General features: G+C 44.1%; 1 protein-coding gene across 2 annotated transcripts in view; it reads left to right on the top strand.

Annotated features, from left to right (window-relative positions):
• Positions 1-2,617: 2,617 nt before the first annotated feature.
• prelp (proline/arginine-rich end leucine-rich repeat protein) overlaps positions 2,618-21,211 on the top strand; it is a 30,637-nt gene continuing 12,043 nt past the window's right edge. For both annotated transcript variants that reach the window (XM_048553393.2, XM_048553392.2), the window contains exon 1: positions 2,618-2,927. The gene's annotated coding sequence lies outside the window, so the exon portion shown is untranslated. The remainder of the gene's footprint in view (positions 2,928-21,211) is intronic.

The following is a 21,211-nucleotide window of genomic DNA, read 5'->3' as shown; positions in this document are numbered from 1 at the left end:
AACAACTAAAAAAAAATTTAGAAGGAACTCAGTAATTCAATAGTTTTCAACAGTTGAACTGTTTTGGAAAGACTAATTGAGGAAAAATAGTGCTTTCTTTTAAATAGAACCATTGGAACAGGAAGATATATCCTAAGTCTAAATTCTCATCCAAATACAAATACTTCCAACAGTATGGCATTCAAATGGAACTGGAATGTCAGAATCACATCCTCAATTAAGGCTTAAATCTACAGCTCTCTGACTCAGAGGCAAAAGAACAGCCAACTCAAGCGAGCTGATGTAACGTTAGTGAAACAACAAATCTATTTCCATAATATAGACAATGTTACATTCAGCTCTGGAGGTTTGCCTAACTTTTCTGTTTGGCTATTTGGCGCAAAGTATGGAAATGTAACATGCCTGATTAAGTTATTGGGAGTGAAAAGGGTTTACATCTGCAGCACAACAGCATCACGGAAAATTTGACAGGCTTTTTACTATTATTCTTAACCAAATTGTTCAGACTTGCCATAACACACCTTCAGAGCAGAGATAATAAAAACTGCAGATGCTGGAGTCAGAGATAACACAGTGTGGAGCTGGAGGAATATAACAGGTCAGGCAGCATCGGAGGAATAGGAAAGTTGACATTTTGGGTTGGGACCTCTTCAAGGCAGGCAGAATTATGAAGCAGGGTTCTCCTAACCAAAAGATAGAGACACAATCACCACATCTCACACAATAAGTCCCAATAGACCTACTTTGCCAGGATCACTTTTCGCTTGCAGAGAAAACTGATCCACTCTGAAAATGTGTTACTTTGCTGGACTAGATCAATGACAATGTTTCTTAGCAGTTGGGAAAAGATGTATTGCTCTGTTGTTAATTAAAATGACTGGATTTACCCATTATACACTGATGTATCAAAAATTCCAGCCATTCCTAATTTTCCAAAGAAAGCAGAGCCTGTTTAATGGCATAAATGTTTGTTCTTTCCTTGAAAAAAAGGCGAAATCAGTCTCTAAGACCATTTCTAAACACTCACTGATCTTTGGAGTTGCAACAAGCTTCAAATCGAGTTTGCACCTTTTGTCGGTATTTGCATCGTCATTTTGAAATTGGCAATACAGTGAGGTGTGTGGGAAAGGAGCAGGGTGCAATAGGCTGGAGACACTGTGTAGTCATATGCTGAAAGCAATGTTTACATACTGGGATAATAAAATGTGAGGCTGGATGAACACAGCAGGCCAAGCAGCATCTCAGGAGCACAAAAGCTGACGTTTCGGGCCTAGACCCTTCATCAGAGAGGGGGATGGGGGGAGGGAACTGGAATAAATAGGGAGAGAGGGGGAGGCGGACCGAAGATGGAGAGTAAAGAAGATAGGTGGAGAGGGTGTAGGTGGGGAGGTAGGGAGGGGATAGGTCAATCCAGGGAAGACGGACAGGTCAAGGAGGTGGGATGAGGTTAGTAGGTAGCGGGGGGTGCGGCTTGGGGTGGGAGGAAGGGATGGGTGAGAGGAAGAACCGGTTAGGGAGGCAGAGACAGGCTGGACTGGTTTTGGGATGCAGTGGGTGGGGGGCAAGAGCTGGGCTGGTTGTGTGGTGCAGTGGGGGGAGGGGATGCACTGGGCTGGTTTTGGGATGCAGTAGGGGAAGGGGAGATTTTGAAACTGGTGAAGTCCACATTGATACCATATGGCTGCAGGGTTCCCAGGCGGAATATGAGTTGCTGTTCCTGCAACCTTCGGGTGGCATCATTGTGGCAGTGCAGGAGGCCCATGATGGACATGTCATCAAGAGAATGGGAGGGGGAGTGGAAATGGTTTGCGACTGGGAGGTGCAGTTGTTTGTTGCGAACTGAGCGGAGGTGTTCTGCAAAGCGGTCCCCAAGCCTCCGCTTGGTTTCCCCAATGTAGAGGAAGCCGCACCGGGTACAGTGGATGCAGTATACCACGATGTTTGTTTTAGTCACTGGCTTTCTTCTGAAGACAGATACATAGATAATAGGAAATCTATTTTTAATACTATTGTGTGCCAAATTATTTAAGTAATAGTGATACAACATGGCTTCATTCCGGAGAGATTGTCATGTGGAAGGTGGAGAAATACAGTTTATTATTAAAGATCATGCCTTTTTAGTGAAGTCAGAAAATAGATTTCTTTAGAAATATTGACACTAAATTATAAAGCCTTATCGTTTTCACGCTGTATATTGCTCCAAAGATCTTTGCACTCTAAAATTGGTTGTCTCCAGATGTAGGGAGAACTGAATCTTACTGAATCTTGGCAGAACCCAATGTACAAAATCCAGAAAAAAAACTTGCTGCCAATTATCAAAATGTCAAAACAGCTGAAGTACAAGTCTTTGTTTTGTTCCCAGTTAGAAAACGTTAAACTATGTCTATAGATAAGTTCTGTTGATAAGCACTTATCAAGAATTGTCCAGAAACTGAGGCATTCTGCAGTTTATGACTCTCCAGCATTCACTTGGAATGCATATAAACCATCCACATTGTAAAATAAAGAAGTTCAGACTTCTGAAATGCCTCCCTGCCCAGAAAGAAAACTTAGGAGGTTAGCTGCACTTTCCCTTAACAAGTCTCTGCAGAATTGCATATCCTTCACCCAGATACGCTGGGGACATAGGCAACTGCCAGAATGATTCTGGGAGAAATGATGCATAAATATTGGAAAGAATGTGGGGAATGTAATGATGAAAGAATGCATTTATTTCACTGAGGTAAATGTTATTAAATATGGGAACTTGTGAATGAGGATTTGGGGGTGTGGATTCAATCTTAAGGAGTTGGCTGAGAGATAAAGGATGTATTGTTGCTCCGATGGAGTCTGAGGGACTAGAAACAAACTGAAACATAACAAAAACATACGGCACTATCAGTCGAGGCTGCATTTAGAAAGAAGCAGACAGATTCTGGAGGTTCAGGGTAAGCATGCATTTTGCTTGTGAGTTTAACATTCTACAGTGTTGATCTAAACTCTTCAAACAGTTCTAACATCAAATGTTAGTGGTTTTATGACAGTTACTGAAGGTTTTGATGGAAGAGTTAAGAAACTATTAGACATTTCTGGAGCTGCCTCCCTCAGAGCTTTAGTGATTCAGAAAAACAACTTTTCTCAAAGAATTCTTGCTGGTGTGAATACATTGTTGTTTCAAAACATATTGCTGCACTTAGTTTGATAGATTACAACAAAACTTTCAAATTATGTTTAAGCATTTGCTCAAATTCAAGTAAGTGTTGTTACTTTTGCTGAAGTTTAACTTTGCTGCGATAACGATAAAGAACTTGGCATTCGGTTTTACAAAAAGTATTTTTAAAACCATCACTGTAAGTGGAGACTTTTTCATGTAGCAGGGCTTATTGTAATTAGTTACTAATGAGAATGCCATTTATTTTGAGTAGGGGCCAAGCTCGGGTATATCACCCTTCACAATAAGGCATATGAGTGTTTTCAGACATTACATTTCCTGTTCAATTTACATGTTTTCGACTGTTTAAATCAAGCTTTGGTTCTAGGTTACAACTTTGTTGAGCAGACAAAATTTATTGAGAACCCGACAAATTACTCTGTTACTTTTCCCTTGCCAAATACTTGCAGTAAATTAATTATCAAGCAGATTTCCTGTTTTTCTCTGGAAATTAGTGCTCAAGGCAATTGGATCTAATGTAGGGTTGAACTGTGTGCCTTATTTACTTTTCCTGAACTGTCTCTTCACTACAACTTATAAGTTGTGGCTGTGAGTTACCAGTTTTAAGATTTTTAAGTATGTTGGCTTCACATGCCAGCTTAGGTAATCAGCCAACCTTCCAATGACATAAAAAAAGATGAAAGTATGTTGTGAGAGATTTTTACAGTGGTTCAGGCAACTGAAAATGTTTAAGTTAATAAAACTGAAGGAAAATATGTGCAAAATAGACATATCATTAGACTGCAAATAAGGGAGTAACTAAATCTCTAACATATTCTGTAACATCTTTGTAAAGTCCCAAGTCTTTTAGTCTCATTTTGTGTTGTGAACAGCTGCAGTCTCAGCTATAAAAAAAAGCCTGTTGTCTTGAGATCACTGAGAATTGTTATTTCTTTATTAGACAGCTCCTCTGGGAAACTAAAGTTTGCTGCTATTGTCAGTTTTAGAGAGCTTAGTGAACTCACTGAATTCCTTTATCGTTCTTATCGGTCTTTGAAAAACAGCTTCATTTACCAGTTTGTATTTCATCAAGTTTATTTTTCATTTCCTCTCCATCTTTTGTTCCTCCCACTTCAAGCCTCTAAAATGAGATACTCTCCTGGAAGGCCAGAGTCATTTGAACCTCTGATGCTTTCTTGCTCACAGAAAAGCAATGGGGCCTTTAAACTTCCACCCTTGGCAAGCCTCCCTAATGCAAGATGCATAACTAAAGCTTGACAGAGGACAACCAGTGAATTTTGTGACTGGGATTAAAGCTCACTAGAGCATGTGTGACCTGAGTACATGTTTGATAGCGCATCTATGACCACAGATATGGATTCAGCGGTGCAGTTGAGCACAAATAATTGATGTTGGCTAATAGGTCTCATGGTGTTATCACAGCCAAATCCACACTAATGCTGATTATTTGTACATGCATTGGTATTTTTCATCAGGAGTTTTGGGATAACAACCAGGAGCAGCCAATATGATTCAATTCCCAAACTTAACAGAACCAACATTAAGTGAGGAACACCAGGATAATACTAACCCAGAGAAGCTAACTCAGCACAGAATGAGTAATCATTCCTCTTAGTTTATCATGGCTCGGTTCCACAATATACTTTGACAATATCATTTGAACCAACAGTGGAGAGCCATTTCTATATGGTCTGTGGTCTGAAGCTGCTAATTGAGCTTCAGCCAAATAGTTTTCTGCTTTTAGTTCCCCAGCTGGACTTAATTTACTGCCATCCAGAAGAGAATTCTTACAGCTACATATGACACTCCCAGAAATTGGAAATTAGAAAGTTGTTTAATAAGTGTTTCATGTGTGTCTGAACATTAAATTGAGTGAATTGTTGAGTACTTCTGAAATTTGGTGCAGCCCTGGCCTGGATTTCCATTCTGGCATCAAAAGCATCTGGTGTCAGATGTGTGGATTAATGAGCTGAATTCTAGAGCTGTGGTGAGAGGAACTTCCCCTCGCATTATGATAGCATTTGACCAGTGTGGCATAGTGGGCCCTTGCAAAACTAAAGTCAATGGGGATCAGCAGTCAGCACACAGGAAGATTTTTTAAAAATTTTGCTTGTGGAATTGGGTGTGTTATTAGGAAGTGAGTTCCAGGAATTTGACACAATGCATGTGAAGGGACGATGGTACAGGCCCCAGTTGGGAAGTCATGTGGATCATTGCTGCTCTGTGTTGAACACCTCTCGGAGGAAACACTAAAGGTGGCTTAGCTTTGTGCTTGGAAAAATGTGTCCCACTAACTTCATTGGATTTTTTGAAGAAGTGAAGAAGAAGGTGGATGAAGGCAGAGCAATGGACGTGATCTATATGGACTTCAGTCAGGCCTTAGACAAGGCTCTTCACAGTAGACTCTTTAGCAAAATTAGATCATGTGAGACACAGGGTGAGCTAGCCATTTGAATACAAAATTGGCTCAAAGGTTCTCAGTTCTGAGGAAGAGTCACTGGACCCGAAGTGTTAACTCTGCTTTTTCCTTCACAGATGCTGCCAGATCTGCTGAACTTCTCCAGCAACTTTGTTTTTTTACCACAAAAATAGATTATGAGACAGAAAGGACATGTGTAAATGTCAGCTGATGTCTTCTGTTCTGGTTTTTTAGATTACATTCCCTACAGTGTGGAAACAGGCCCTTCGGCCCTACAAGTCCAGACTGCCCCTTGAAGCATCCCACCCAGACCCATCCTCCTATAACCCACACACCCCTGAACACAACGGGTAATTTAGCATGGCCAATCCACCTAGCCTGCACATCTTTGGACTGTGGGAGGAAACTGGAGCACCTGGAGGAAACCCATTCAGGCACAGGGAGATTGTACAAACTCCGCACAGGCAGTTGCCTGAGGCTGGAATTGAACCTGGGTCCCTGGCACTGTGAGGCTGCAGCGCTAACCACTGAGCCACCGTGCCACCCCAAATTGACTATACTCTATAAACTGAAAATTAGCATCCAAATAACAGATAGCTAGGTAGTGAAGAAAGCATTTAATATGCTTGCTTTTAATGGCCAGCGCATTGAGAGGAGGAAAAAGAGATCGTGTTGCAGCTAAATAGGACATTGATTAGGCCACTGATGGAATATTGCATTCAATTCTAGCCTCCCCGCTATCAGGAAGATGTTGTGAAACTTGAAAGGGTTCAGAGAATATTTACAAGGATGTTGCTAGGGTGAGAGAGTGGGAGCGACAGGGAGAGCCTGAAAAGGCTAGAGCTATTTTCCCTGGAACATTAGAGGCTGAATGGGTCACCTTATAGAGGTTTATAACATATGAAGGTCAAAGGTATGGTGAATAGCCAATGTCTCTTCACAGGACAAGGGAGACCAAAATTAAAGGGCATAGGATTAAGGTAGGAGGAGAAAGATTTGAAAGGAACCCTTGGAACAACTTTTTCATGCAGAGAGGGGTGCGTGTGTGGAATGAGTTGAGAGAAGAAGTGGTAGAGGCTGGTACAATTATAACATCTAAAAGGCATCTGGATGGTTATATAAATAGAAAGGGTTTAGAGGGATATGGGCAATATGCTGGTAAATAGGGCTCTATTTATTTAGGATATCTAGTTGGCATGGGTAAGTTGGACTGAAGACTCTGTTTCTGTGCTGTATGTCTCGATGACTCTATCTACAGGTTGCTGTGACTGAACGACGGCAGCATTGTACTCCAATGCAGTCTGCAACCTTATGACTATATCTCCTATTCTTCCATTTCCATCAAGCCAGAGGATGAACCACGGTTCAATGGAGAGTGCAGGAGAGTATGCCAGGAGCAGCAAATCTACTGCACATGACTATATCTGTGTCAGACAACATAAGCAACAAATAATAGTGAACCCCTGTCTGATGTGGAAAGTTTGTTTTGTGCCTTGAATGGAGCTGAGGGGGGAGGTGTAGGGGCAGGTGTAGCACTTCTCACAGTTGCAGGAAAAGGTGCTGGGGGTGGTGGGGTTAGAGGGGAGTGTGGAGCAGATTAGGGAGTCACAGAGGGAGTGGTCCTTATGAAAGGCTGATAGGGCGGGGAGGGGAATATCCCTTTGGTTGTGGGTCAGATTGTAGACGGTGGAAGTACCGCAGAATGACACGTTGGACACGGAGGTTGGTAGGTGGTATTTGAGGATAAGGGGTGCTCTGTCTTTATTTGTGTTGAGGGGAGGGGATTTGACAATACAAGTGTGGACACACAAGAGATGCAGTTGAGTGCATTTTCGATCTCCAGAGGAGGGATGTTGCGGTCCTTGAAATATGTGGATATCTGGGACGTTCGGGAGTGGAATGCTCCATCTTAGGAGCAGACGCGGCTGAAGCAGAGGAATGGGATCGAATTCTTGCAGGGTGGGTGAGATGAGGTGTAGCCTAGGTAGCTGTGGGAATTGGTGTCCAAGAAATAAACAGGTGTTTCAAGGCAGTTACCAGAGATGGAGATGGAGAGGTCCAGGAAGGACTAGAGGTTAATGGAGATGGTTCAGGTGAATTTGAGGTTAGGGTGAAAGGTATCAGTAAAATTGATGAACTGTTCAAGCTCCTCGTGGGAGCAGGAGGCAGCAGCGATACAGTCATTGATGTAACGGAGGAAGAGTTGGGGAATAATGCCAGTGTAGCTGCAGAAGAGGGACTGTTCCATGTATTCTATGAAAAGGCAGGCATAGCTTGGGCCCAGGTGGGTTCCCACAGCCAGACCCCCCTCTCAGTCGGTAACAAAACAAAGAAACAAAGAAACCTACAGCACAGGAACAGGCCCTTCGGCCCTACAAGCCTGCGCCGATCAAGATCCTCTGTCTAACCTGCCATCTATTTTCTAACAGTCTGTGTCCATTTGCTCCCCACCCATCCATGTACCTGTCCAAATATATCTTAAAAGATGCTAACGTGTCTGCGTCTACCACCTCCGCTGGCAACACGTTCCAGGCACCCACCATCCTCTGTGTAAAGAACTTTCCACGCATATCTCCCTTAAACTTTCCTCCTCTCACTTTGAACTCATGACCCCTACTAATTGAGTCTCCCACTCTGGGAAAAAGCCTTTTGCTATCCACCTTGTCTATACTCCTCATGATTTTGTAGACATTAATCAGGTCCCCCCTCAATCTCTGTCTTTCTAATGAAAATAATCCTAATCTACTCAACCTCTCTTCATAGCTAGCACCCTCCATACCAGGCAACATCCTGGTGAACTTCCTCTGCACCCTCACCAAAGCATCCACATCCTTTTGGTAATGTGGCGACCAGAACTGCACACAGTACTGAAAATATGGCCGAACCAAAGTCCTATACAACTGTAACATGGCCTGCCAACTCTTGTACTCAATACCCCGTCCAATGAAGGAAAGCATGCCATATGCCTTCTTGACCACCCTATTGACCTGCGTTGTCACCTTCAGGGAACAATGGACCTGAACACCCAGATCTCTCTGTTCATCAATTTTCCCTAGGACTTTTCCATTTACTGTATAGTTCACCCTTGAATTTGATCTTCCAAAATGCATCACCTCGCATTTGCCTGGATTGAACTCCATCTGCCATTTATCTGCCCAACTCTCCAGTCTATCTATATTCTGCTGTAATCTCTGACAGTCCCCTTCACTATCAGCTACTCCACCAATCTTAGTGTCATCAGCAAACTTGCTGATCAAACCACCTACACCTTCCTCCAGATCATTTACATATATCACAAACAACAGTGGTCCCAGCACAGATCCCTGTGGAACACCACTGGTCACAGGTCTCCAATTTGAGAAACTCCCTTCTACTACTAACCTCTGTCTGTCTCCTGTTGCCCAGCCAGTTTTTTAACCATCTAGCTTGCACACCCTGGACCCCATGTGACTTCACTTTCTCCATCAGCCTGCCATGGGGAACCTTATCAAATGCCTTACTGAAGTCCATGTATATGACATCTACAGCCTTTCCCTCATCGATCAACTTTGTCACGTCCTCAAAGAATTCTATTAAGTTGGTAAGACATGACCTTCCCTGCACAAAACCATGTTGTCTATCACTGATAAGCCCATTTTCTTCCAAATGGAAATAGATCCTATCCCTCAGCATCTTCTCCAGTAGCTTCCCTACCACTGACGTCAGGCTCACCGGTGGATAATTACCTGGATTATCCTTGCTGCCCTTTTTAAACAAGGGGACAACATTAAAAAGCCTCCAGTCCTCTGGGACCTCACCCATGTCTAAGGACGCTGCAAAGATATCTGTTAAGGCCCCGTCTAGTTCCTCTCTCACTTCCGTCAGTAACCTGGGATAGATCCCATCCGGACCTGGGGACTTGTCCACCTTAATGTCTTTTAGGGTACCTAACACTTCCTCCTTCCTTATGTCAACTTGACCTAGAGTAAGCAAACATCTATCCCTAACCTCAACATCCATCATGCCCCTCTGCTTGGTGAATACCGATGCAAAGTACTCGTTAAGAATGTCACCCATTTTCTCTGACTCAGCGCATAACTTTCCTTCTTTGTCCTTAAGTGGGCCAATCCTTTCTCTAGTTACCTTTCTCTTGCTCTTTATATATGAATAACAGGCTTTGGGATTTTCCTTAACCATGTTTGCCAGCAATATCTCATGTCCTCTCTTAGCCCTCTTAATCCCTCGTTTCAGATTCGCTCTACATTCCTGATATTCTTGCAATGCTTCATCTGTCTTCAGTCGCCTAGACCTCATGTATGCTTCCGTTTTTCTCTTGGCTAGTCTCACAATTTCACTTGTCATCCATGGCTCCCTTTTATTGCCTTTTCTATTCCTCATTTTCACAGGAACATGTCTCTCCTGCATGCTAATCAACCTCTCCTTAAAAGCCTCCCACATATCAAATGTGGATTTACCTTCAAACAGTTTCTCCCAATCTACATTCCTCAGATCCTGCCGAATCTTGGTATAGTCGGCCTTCCCCCAGTTTAGTACGCTTCCTTTAGGACCACTCCTATCCTTGTCCATGAGTATTGTAAAACTTACGGAATTGTGGTCGCTATTTCCAAAGTAGTCCCCTACTGTAATATCAACCATCTGGCCGGGTTCATTCCCCAGCACCAGGTCCAGTATGGCCCCTTCCCGAGTTCGACTACATACATACTGCTTGAGAAAACCCTCCTGGACACACCTTACAAATTCTGCTCCATCTTGACCCCTAACACTGAGTGAATCCCAGTCAATGTTGGGAAAATTAAAATCTCCCATCACCACCACCCTGTTTCTCCTACACCTTTCCATTATATGTTTACATATTTGTACCTCTATCTCACGCTCACTGTTGGGAGGCCTGTAGCACCATTCCAACATTGTGACTGCATCCTTCCTATTTCTGAGTTCTACCCATATAGCAAGCGGGAGGAGTTAAACGAGGGGTTGTTAAGGGTAAGTTAAGTTCTGTTAAGTGGGTGAGGTTGTTGGTGGATGGGTCTGGCTGGGCCTGCGGGAGACAAAAAAGCAGAGGGTTTTTAGGCCATCTGAGTGGGGGATACAAGTGTACAGGGATCAAATATTCTTAGTGAAGATGAAGTGTTGGGTCCCGGGAATTGGAAGTCTTGGAACAGGTAGAGGATGTGGGTGGAGTCCCGGATGCAAGTGGGGAGTTCCTGGACTGGGGGGGAGAAAACAGAGTTACGGTAAGTGGAGATGTGTTCAGTGAGGCAGGAACAGGTAGAGGGAATGGGTCGGCCAGGGCAGTCGGTTTTTTGGATTTTGGGAAGCAGATAGAAATGGGAGGTGCGGGGCTGGGTAATGATGATGGTGGAGGCTGTGGGTGGAAAGTCACCTGAGGTGATGAGGTAATGAATGGTTTGAGAGACAACGGTTTGGTTGTCATGATCGAGGGGGCATTAGGAGGAAGTATCAGAGAGTTGGCGCCTGGTCTTGGCAACGTAACAGTCAGTGCACCATACCACTACTGCATCACTCTCATCTGTGGGGTTGATGGCGAGGTTAGGGCTGGAGCGGAGGGAATGCAGGGCTGCACATTCCATGAGGGTGAGCTTGAGTGAGTGAGAGGGGTGGCGAGGTTAAGATGTTCAATGTCGCGATGGCAGTTGGAAATGAAGAGCGAGTGTAGGAGGCCATGGGGTGGTGTCCAGGAGGATAAAGTCTGCAGTCTTGCTGCTTCTATTTATGAGTGATGATGGAAAAATAAACCATTCACCAGAGGAGGAGGCGTCTCCATAGATACTGTCATCCTCAATGATGAGGATGCCCAACAGATCAGTGTGAAAGATGAGGCTGAACCATTTACAACAATAATCAGCTAGAAGTGCAAGTGAATGATCCATCTCAGCCTTCCCCAGAAGTCCCCAGCATCACAAGTGCTATTTCAACTGATTAACATGCCATACCCCTAGTCAAGCTGTTCCAGGACAGTTACAACATTGGCGTTTGCTCAAAAATGGAAAATTGCTCAGATTTGCCCTCAACACAAAAATCTGGACAAATCCAACTTGGCTAATTACCACTTCATCAGACTATTCTCAATCATTAGCAAGGTGGTGGAAGGTGTTGTCAACTGCCTAATGTGAAGGTGCTGGTGTTGGCCTGCGGTGCACAATTTCAGATGTCACACAACACCAGGTTATAGTCCAAAAGGCTTATTTGAAATCACAAGCTTTTGGAGCGTTGCTCGTTCATTGGGTGATAAGTGATAGAGATTGTGTGTTTGGAAGGTGTTTGCAGAGAAGCATTAATGATTGCTTGCAGATAGTATGCACTACTTCCACTGTGAAGGTTGTTATTTTTGAAGGATTCACTCCAGCAGTTCCTCAACGTAGCGTCCCAGGTCCACCAAGGCATCATCAATTAAACTCCTTGCATTATAATGGCAGAAGTGGGTATGTTCACTGGTAATTTCAATATATTCAGCACATTAATCACTCAGCAGATAGCTGTACCATGGTCACGTTCAATGTACCAGGCAACATTCAGACTTGGCCCGATAATTGGAAAATAATATTCACACTACTGCAATGCAAGGCAATGACTAAGTCAAACAATAGCGAATGTATCTATGCCCCATTGACCAGAAGCTGAGCTGGACCAGCCATATAAATAGCAGAACTACATGAGCAGGTCAGAGATGAAAAATTCTGCATTGAGTAACCTACCTTCTAATTCCTGAAGCCTGTCCATCATGTATAATGAGTTTAAATTCTCCACTTGTATAGATGAGTGCAGCTCCAAAATGTTCAAGAATCTCTGCACCATCCAAAACAAAACAGCCTGCTTTATCAGCTCCCCATCAGCTATCGTTGACATCCATTCCCTCCAGCACCAACATAGTGTGGCAGCAACATGTACCATCAACAAGGCACATTCCAGTAACTCAGCAAAGCCCCTTCAATAGCACCTTCTGAACCTGGCACCTCTAACACCTCGGAGAACATTAGGAACAGGCACAAGCCAACATTGCCACCTGTAAGCTCCTACCTAAGCCTCTCACTTCCTTGACTTATAGCCATATTACCCTTCATTCAGTGTGATTGAGTCAAAAACGTGGAACTCTTTGTCTAATTGCACCATGGTACTACTTGCATCTCATGGACTGCCGTAGGTTCAAGAAAGCAACTCCTCATCACCTACTCAAAGGCAATTAGAAATGGGCACTAAATATTGGACTTGCTAGTAATGTCCACACCCTGGGAGTAAACATAAAATCTCTCTTCTCAAAAGTGCATTCATATTGCTAACTTTACAACTGTGTCACTAAGAAGTAAACTCTGAGCAAGTTACTACCGACCTGTAGTGTGGAAGCTGAAATTCATCCCTCAGCCACCCCCTGCTTAAAACATTTCCACTTTTAATTTCAATATAATTCTTTCTGAAATCTGGAGTTTTTATTTTCAAAGTAGCATGAAGTAAAGTGATACAGGGTGGCACGGTGGCTCATTGGTTAGCACTGCTGCCTCACAGCACCAGGGACCCAGGTTTGATTCCAGCCTCGGGCAACTGTCTGTGTCAAGTTTGCACATTCTCCCTGTGTCTGCGTGGGTTTCCTCTAGGTGCTCTGGTTTCCTACCACGGCCCAGAGATTGTGTAGGTCAGGTGTATTGGCCATGCTATATTGCCTGTAGTGTTCAGGGATGTGTAAATTAGGCGGGTTATAGGGGGATGGATTTGGGTGGGATGCTCTGAGTTTCAATGTGGACTTGTTGGGCCAAAGGGCCTGTTTCAACACTGTAGGGGCTCTATGTTGAAATATAATATGATAGGATTATGTGGAACTGAAGTGTATTTTTCATCATGAACAAAATCTCACACATAAAACTGAAAAATGTTATATCATGTTCTAATATGCTTTTGACAATAAACTTCAGCAAATTACTTCTGGCTGGATAAAGCATATTTACTTCCTAATCAGGCTGTGTTATGTGCATGACTGCACCTTTAATCCCTTCATTTATTCAATTATTTATGAATATAAGACACTGCTTCTAATCTTTCGCCTTCAGTATGTGTGCCTGAAAGCCTTGTTAATGGTTCTGCACCAGTGCCTTTATGCCACGACTTTTAAATTGTTCAGGTTCACATTTTTCCAATGTTCCAGAGAAGTGGAGATGAAGAAACTTTTACATTCACATCTGCAAAAACAAAATTCTACTCATGGTGCAGTCCACATTTTTTCTAGCAGTCTAAATGATCAACAGGACACATTCTGATCAAAGCTAAACTACGTTTTTCTTTTATTCCTTTCTTTTTAAATTAGTGAATGCAGATGTTATTGGAAAGGTAATTTGTAACTGTACAACTGAATGACCTGAGAAACATATCAGAGCACAGCTGCAACTGTAGTGGAATCATTCTAAGGCTAGATTGGTTAAGGATGACAGATTTTCCTTCCCGAAGGACGTTATAGCATTATAGAATCCCTACAGTGTGGAAGCAGGCTCTTTGGCCCATCGAGCCCACGCTGCCCCTCTGAAAAGCATCCCACCCAGACCCACCCCCTACCCTATCCCTACATTCCGCACCCTAGACACTATGGGAAATTTAACACAGCCAATCCGGCCTAATCTGCACATCTTTGGACTGTGGGAGGAAATCCATGAAGACACAGGGAAAATATGCAAACTCCGCAAGGACAGTCACCTGAGGCTGGAAACAAATGTGGGTCCCCGGTGCTGTGAAACAGCAGTGCTAACCACTAAGACACTGCTTTTGCAGAATTCCTGGCAGTAACTGATACTAACCATTGTTTATTTCTTAAAACATAATTATATTTCTCTGAATTTAAATCATTCAGGAGCTGCAGTGATATTTGAATTTATGTTCAGGTAAAGTCATTTTAGTCCTAGAGGGCTGTTTTCTGATCAGAGAGTAAGATGACTGGTTGCCTCTCAACTTGGGGCTCACTGTGCTGAAAGCATGGGGTAAGGTTGTGAAGGTGAGACCCTCCTGGTAATCTCAGCCATTTCAGGAATTAAACCTGTGCTGTAGGTACCACCTGCATTGTAAATCAGCCAGTCAGCCAACTGAACTAACCAACTCCTCATTATTCGAGAAACATAATGGCTATAAGCTTAAATTTATCTACCTCTTTAATCTGACTTTTCTTGCAGTCTGTCTTCCCATAAATCACAAATCATGGATTTTTCTTCTGAATATTAGTATATTGTTCTATTACTTGAAAATGTACAATGAAATAAAGCCAGTTACATTCAAATACGGTGATAATGGGAACTGCAGATGCTGGAGAATCCAAGATAACGAAATGTGAGGCTGGATGAACACAGCAGGCCCAGCAGCATCTCAGGAGCACAAAAGCTGACATTTCGGGCCTAGACCCTACATCAGAGAGGGGGATGGGGTGAGGGTTCTGGAATAAATAGGGAGAGAGGGGGAGGCGGACCGAAGATGGAGAGAAAAGAAGATAGGTGGAGAGGAGAGTGTAGGTGGGAAGGTAGGGAGCGGACAGGTCAAGGAGGTGGGATGAGGTTAGTAGGTAGGAGATGGAGGTGCGGCTTGGGGTGGGAGGAAGGGATGGGTGAGAGGAAGAACAGATTAGGGAAGCAGGGACAGGTTGGACTGGTTTTGGGATGCAGTGGGTGGAGGGGAAGAGCTGGGCTGGTTGTCTGGTGCAGTGGGGGGAGGGGACAAACTGGGCTGGTTTTGGGATGTGGTGGGGGAAGGGGAGATTTTGAAGCTGGTGAAGTCCACATTGATACCATTGGGCTGCAGGGTTCCCAAGCGGAATATGAGTTGCTGTTCCTGCAACCTTCGGGTGGCATCATTGTGGCACTGCAGGAGGCCCATGACATGTCCATCATGGGCCTCCTGCAGTGCCACAATGATGCCACCCGAAGGTTGCAGGAACAGCAACTCATATTCCACCTGGGAGCCCTGCAGCCCAATGGTATCAATGTGGACTTCACCAGCTTCAAAATCTCCCCTTCCCCTACCGCATCCCAAAACCAGCCCAGTTCGTCCCCTCCCCCCACTGCACCACACAACCAGCCCAGCTCTTCCCCTCCACCCACTGCATCCCAAAACCAGTCCAACCTGTCTCTGCCTCCCTAACCTGTTCTCCCTCTCACCCATCACTTCCTCCCACCCCAAGCCGCACCTCCATCTCCTACCTACTAACCTCATCCCACCCCCTTGGCCTGTCTGTCTTCCCTGGACTGACCTATCCCCTCCCTACCTCCCCACCTATACTCTCCTCTCCACCTATCTTCTTTTCTCTCTATCTTTGGTCCGCCTCCCCCTCTCTCCCTATTTATTCCAGAACCCTCACCCCATCCCCCTCTCAGATGAAGGGTCTAGGCCCGAAACGTCAGCTTTTGTGCTCCTGAGATGCTGCTGGGCTTGCTGTGTTCGTCCAGCCTCACATTTCATTATCTTAGATTCAAATACAACCTTTTATGTTGCAGGGTCACTTGAATGAGTTTCAGTCCAAGAAATGATAAGCAAAACCGAGCTTTCGTCAATCAGACTCAAAGAATAAATAGGCAATGTTGCCATATCAAAAACCTGATTCACTACCATTTTTGTTCAACACTCTTGCCATCCAAAATGACTCAGCATGTCTTAGTATTAAGATTTGGAAGTATCCCAGTGTAAACATGCTGTACTGGTAGGCTCCAGACCCAATATCTTCACTCTGTTATCATAAAATGATCAGCATTGCCAACAGTTTCAGTCATGTTTCGCATCTGGTCTGAAAGCAAGTGAACTGTAACCATTGTATAATAATTTAGCATTGATCAGTAAGTGGAGCTGGTGCGATGATAACAAATTTGGGATGGCTTTGGATCTGTGATGTAGTTTAAATCTCATTTTGTCACGTAAAATAACTAATGGCTTGACATAAGAATTTGACACATAGAAATGCCAAGCCATCTCCATATCTTCATTTCACTTGGTCTATGGTAAACTTGGCAATGGAGCAACATTATGTTACTTTTTAAATAGATGATAACTTTTGTTTTGCTTCAGGTCGATGTAATCGATCCCACTGATGTATTTAAAACACAGCATGGTCAATACTTTTTTCATTCAACCCAACATCACAAAAAGAGATTATTCAATCATAGTCTTGCAAGTCTTTTGGAACATTGCTATGCAGAAATTGGCACTTGTATATCCCAATATTACAGGATTGACTACACATCTTAGCAATAATACTTTATTTTGGGTAAAGGCTTTCAATGCCCTAAGTTGTAAAACATGTTATTTGGATGCTAATTTTCTGTTTATGTAGTATTCTTTGATCACTGCAGTTAGCTGCTGGGAGATACACAATGGTCAATTAAAAGCAGAACTGAAGGCATCAGCTGATTTATAGATGTTCTTTCTGTCTCATAATATATCTTTGTGGTATCTTGTGCTCAATACAAACTGCAGCCATTCATGTACTGCCACCTTGAGGCTTCTGTCTGTGTGATAAGGCAAGATTAAAGGTCAGTAACAGGGGTCTCAGCCACCAAGTAGAGAGCCAGCGAGAGCCCTTTAATAGAAAATGCTGTCTAAACTAAGCACGCCTGAAGAATGATGGACATTTCCAAGGATAAAAGACTCTGAGGGGACAGTAGTCTGATCTTATGAGAGTTACTGGCCAATCAGAAGTCAGTAGTTCTATGGAGCTACAACGCTACCATGGAGAAAGTTGCTGCTGACGGTGAGCTCTCCACTCAAAAGCTTAGGATCAACTCGCTAGATTCCAGATCTGACTAGATGGTAGGATGGAGGTCACAGGACTGACGTCATGGGAGTGAGACAGCAGGGGTGTAAGTATAAAAGGTAAGGGTCTACAGGCCCTCACACGCATTCCCTCTGCTTTCTCAATGCCATGTTCCTTGACCAGCCACTGTATTTGAACCTTTGGAAGACACCCGCCCTCCCAAACTCAAGTTGGGTAGGGTGGTACTTTGTCACAAAATCTTTCTCATAGCACAAGAGGCAAAAGCCACCAATAGAGACAGTGGAATGGAACTGATAGCAGCTGTGGTGAATGCACAGCAGATAAATTTAGAGAACTTGGAAGCTAGTAGACTCCAGAGTGACAGGAGTGCATGGTGGCTACAGAAAACAAAATTATGATTTGATAAGATTTTCAAGTAGTGTTTTTATAATGTGCACTTATCATTTCAGCCCGTTTGAAAATGGTTTCAGTGATTTTGATTAACAATCCAATTGACCTGTTTGATAGCCAAATTGGAATAGGAAATCTGGAAATTATATCACATAACAAATAGAAATATGGGCATAATTGACAGGAAAGAGGACAGAGGAAGGCAATCTTCATTCTCTGGGACAAATTTATTTGTAGCAGTGTTTGTTTGTCGAGTTTTGAGAAGATTTGTAGCTCAGGTTGAGAATCTGGATGTGAGTTTGCTCGCTGAGCTGGAAGGTTATTTTCAGACGTTTTGTCACCGTTCTAGGTAACATCATCAGTGAGCCTTCGACGAAGCGCTGGTGTTATGTCCCACTTTCTATTTATCTGGTTAGGTTTCCTTGGGTTGGTGATGTCATTTCCTGCGTTGGTGATGTCATTTCCTGTTCTTTTTCTCAGGGGATGGTAGATTGGCTCCAAATCAATGTGTTTGTTGATGGAGTTCCGGTTGGAATGCCATGCTTCTAGGAATTCTCGTGCGTGTCTCTGTTTGGCTTGTCCTAGGATGGATGTGTTGTCTCAATCAAAGCGGTGTCCTTCCTCATCTGTATGTAAGGATACTAGTGATAGTGGGTCATGTCGTTTTGTGGCTAGTTGATGTTCATGTATCCTGGTGGCTAGCTTTCTGCCAGTTTGTCCAATGTAGTGTTTGTCACAGTTCTTGCAAGGTATTTTGTAGATGACGTTTGTTTTATTTGTTGTCTGTATAGGGTCTTTTAAGTTCATTAGCTGCTGTTTTATAGTGTGTTGGTGGGTTTGTGGGCTACTCTGATGCCAAGAGGTCCGAGTAGTCTGGCAGTCATTTCGGAAATGTCTTTGATGTAGGGGAGAGTGGTTATGGTTTCTGGGCCCGTTTTGTCTGTTTGTTTGGGTTTATTGCTGAGGAATCGGCGGACTGTGTTCATAGGGTACCCATTCTTTTTGAATACGCTGTATCGGTGATTTTCCTCTGCTCTGTGTAGTTCCTCTGTGCTGCAGTGTGTGGTGGCTCGTTGGAATAATGTTCTAATGCAGCTTTGTTTGTGGGTGTTGGGATGGTTGCTCCTGTAGTTCAGTATTTGGTCCGTGTGTGTTGTTTTCCTGTAGACGCTGGTTTGAAGTTCCCCATTGGCTGTTCGCTCTACTGTGACATCTAGGAATGGCAGTTTGTTGTTTTCCTCCTCTTTTGTGAATGTTATGCCAGTAAGGGTATTATTGGTGGTCTCGAAGGTTTCCTCTAATTTGTTTTGTTTAGTGATGACAAAGGTGTCATCCACATAGCGGACACAAAGTTTGGGTTGGATGATTGGCAGAGCTGTTTGTTCGAGTCTCTGCATTACCCTGAACACCATCAAAGACACCAAGATAGAAGAGGATGAAATAATGGTCTCCTTTGATGTAACAGCCCTGTTCATATCCATCAACATCAACCTGGCCAAAGAAACACTGACTACACTAATAGAAGAACCAAAGACACATACACCAGACACCACCAACCTCATCAGCAAGGACAACATCATCAAGCTAGTGGACCTATGCCTCACCACCCACTTCACTTTCAATAACAAAACCTACAGACAAACCAACGGTACACCCATGGGATCTCCGATATCAGGGTTCTTAGCAGAGGCAGTAATGCAGAGACTCGAACAAACAGCTCTGCCAATCATCCAACCCAAACTTTGGGGCCGCTACGTGGATGACACCTTTGTCATCACTAAACAAAACAAATTAGAGGAAACCTTCAAGACCATCAATAATACCCTTAACTGGCATAACGTTCACAAAAGAGGAGGAAAACAACAACAAACAGCCATTCCTAGATGTCACAGTAGAGCGAACAGCCAATGGGGAACTTCAAACCAGCGTCTACAGGAAAACAACACACACGGACCAAATACTGAACTACAGGAGCAACCATCTCAACACCCACAAACAAAGCTGCATTAGAACATTATTCCAACGAGCCACCACACACTGCAGCACAGGGGAACTACGCAGAGCAGAGGAAAATCACCTGTACAGCGTATTCAAAAAGAATGGGTACCCTATGAACACAGTCCGCCGATTTCTCAGCAATCAACCCAAACAAACAGACAAAACGGGCTCAGAAACCATAACCACTCTCCCCTACACCAAAGACATTTCCGAAATGACTGCCAGACTACTCGGACCTCTTGGCATCAGAGTAGCCCACAAACCCACCAACACACTAAAACAGTAGCTAATGAACTTAAAAGACCCTATACAGACAACAAACAAAACGAACGTCATCTACAAAATACCTTGCAAGAACTGTGACAAACATTACATTGGACAAACTGGCAGAAAGCTAGCCACCAGGATACATGAACATCAACTAGCCACAAAACGACATGACCCACTATCACTCGTATCCTTACATACAGATGAGGAAGGACACCGCTTTGATTGGGACAACACATCCATCCTAGGACAAGCCAAACAGAGACACACACGAGAATTCCTAGAAGCATGGCATTCCAACCGGAACTCCATCAACAAACACATTGATTTGGAGCCAATCTACCATCCCCTGAGAAAAAGAACAGGAAATGACATCACCAACGCAGGAAATGACATCACCAACCCAAGGAAACCTAACCAGATAAATAGAAAGTGGAACATAACACCAGCGCTCCGTCGGAGGCTCACTGATGATGTTACCTCGAACGGTGACAAAACGTCTGAAACTATCCTTCCAGCTCAGCGAGCAAACTCACATCCAGTATAATAAAATGTGAGGCTGGACGAACACAGCAGGCCAAGCAGCATCTCAGGAGCACAAAAACTGACGTTTCGGGCCTAGACCCTTCATCAGAGAGGGGGATGGGGGGAGGGAACTGGAATAAATAGGGAGAGAGGGGGAGGCGGACCGAAGATGGAGAGTAAAGAAGATAGGTGGAGAGAGTGTAGGTGGGGAGGTAGGGAGGGGATAGGTCAGTCCAGGGAAGACGGACAGGTCAAGGAGGTGGGATGAGGTTAGTAGGTAGCGGGGGGTGCGGCTTGGGGTGGGAGGAAGGGATGGATGAGAGGAAGAACAGGTTAGGGAGGCAGAGACAGGTTGGACTGGTTTTGGGATGCAGTGGGTGGGGGGGAAGAGCTGGGCTGGTTGTGTGGTGCAGTGGGGGGAGGGGACGAACTGGGGTGGTTGAGGGATGCAGTAGGGGAAGGGGAGATTTTGAAACTGGTGAAGTCCACATTGATACCATATGGCTGCAGGGTTCCCAGGCGGAATATGAGTTGCTGTTCCTGCAACCTTCGGGTGGCATCATTGTGGCAGTGCAGGAGGCCCATGATGGACATGTCATCAAGAGAATGGGAGGGGGAGTGGAAATGGTTTGCGACTGGGAGGTGCAGTTGTTTTTTGCGAACTGAGCGGAGGTGTTCTGCAAAGCGGTCCCCAAGCCTCCGCTTGGTTTCC

Source organism: Stegostoma tigrinum, chromosome 21 (assembly GCF_030684315.1).
Source record: "Stegostoma tigrinum isolate sSteTig4 chromosome 21, sSteTig4.hap1, whole genome shotgun sequence".
Lineage (NCBI taxonomy): Eukaryota > Metazoa > Chordata > Chondrichthyes > Orectolobiformes > Stegostomatidae > Stegostoma > Stegostoma tigrinum.
Note: the sequence above shows the minus strand (reverse complement) of the source record. Positions and strands in the feature narration are given on the sequence as shown.